This window comes from Propithecus coquereli, unplaced genomic scaffold (genome assembly GCF_000956105.1).
Source record: "Propithecus coquereli isolate 6110/MARCELLA unplaced genomic scaffold, Pcoq_1.0 Scaffold95, whole genome shotgun sequence".
Classification (NCBI taxonomy): Eukaryota; Metazoa; Chordata; class Mammalia; order Primates; family Indriidae; genus Propithecus; species Propithecus coquereli.
In genome coordinates, this window is record NW_012155840.1 from 7,106,163 (window position 1) to 7,107,128 (window position 966).

Below are 966 nucleotides of genomic sequence, written 5' to 3' on the forward strand. Positions count from 1 at the left end.
CTAGATATAATATCATATCATCGGCAAAGAGCAAGAGTTTGATCTCGTCTGTCCCCATTTGGACACCCTTAATATCCCTCTCTTGCCTAATTGCTGTGGCGAGGATTTCGAGCACTATGTTGAATAGAAGTGGAGATAGAGGGCAGCCTTGTCTGGTTCAGGTTCTATTTAACATAATAAATACCTTTAAAAAATGTGCCCCTCACTCTTGTGTCCACATCGCTTACCTCACAGAGATAACAGTCATTTGGATTTGCATGTTAATTAGTACTTTGCTTTTCTTTATAATATTAACTATGGAAGTATCCTTGACAATTTATTTTTTAATTCTATCCATTTTTAAGCTTTATGTAAGCAGGATCACATCGACTATTTTCTCTGGCCTTATATTATACATATATTTACCTCTTCTGTGATGTCTTTCCCTCAATATTATGTTTTTGAGATTCACCCACGTTGATGCATTTGTACCTAACTAGGAAAAAGCAAACTCCTTCCCAGTGATTCAAGCCATTTACACTCCTACCAATACTGTATGAGGGTCCTGCTGTTCCATATCCTTGTCAACTTTTAGTATTGCCTGAATTTTTAATGTTTGCTGCACTAGTATGTATAAAAGTGTATCTTTCTGTGGTTTCAATTTGCAATATCTGATTAGATTGAGTATCTCTTTATATGTTTATGAAAACATTTGTATTTCTTTTGCTGTGAAAACTTGATCATGCCTTTTACCCATTTTTCTCCTAGATTGTTCATTGTCTTATTGACTTGTAAAAGTTTTTTTCTAGATATTAAATTTCTGTCAGTTAATTGCCCTTAAGCTTCCCACTTTCACGAATTTGCCCATGGCAGTCAGATGGCAAGGTGAACTTTCTGTAGAAACATCACCATACATGCCTACCTAATCATCCCTAAATGCTTTTCGGAATTCAGCAAGTTAAATTTTGAAAAAAGTACACTTGAATA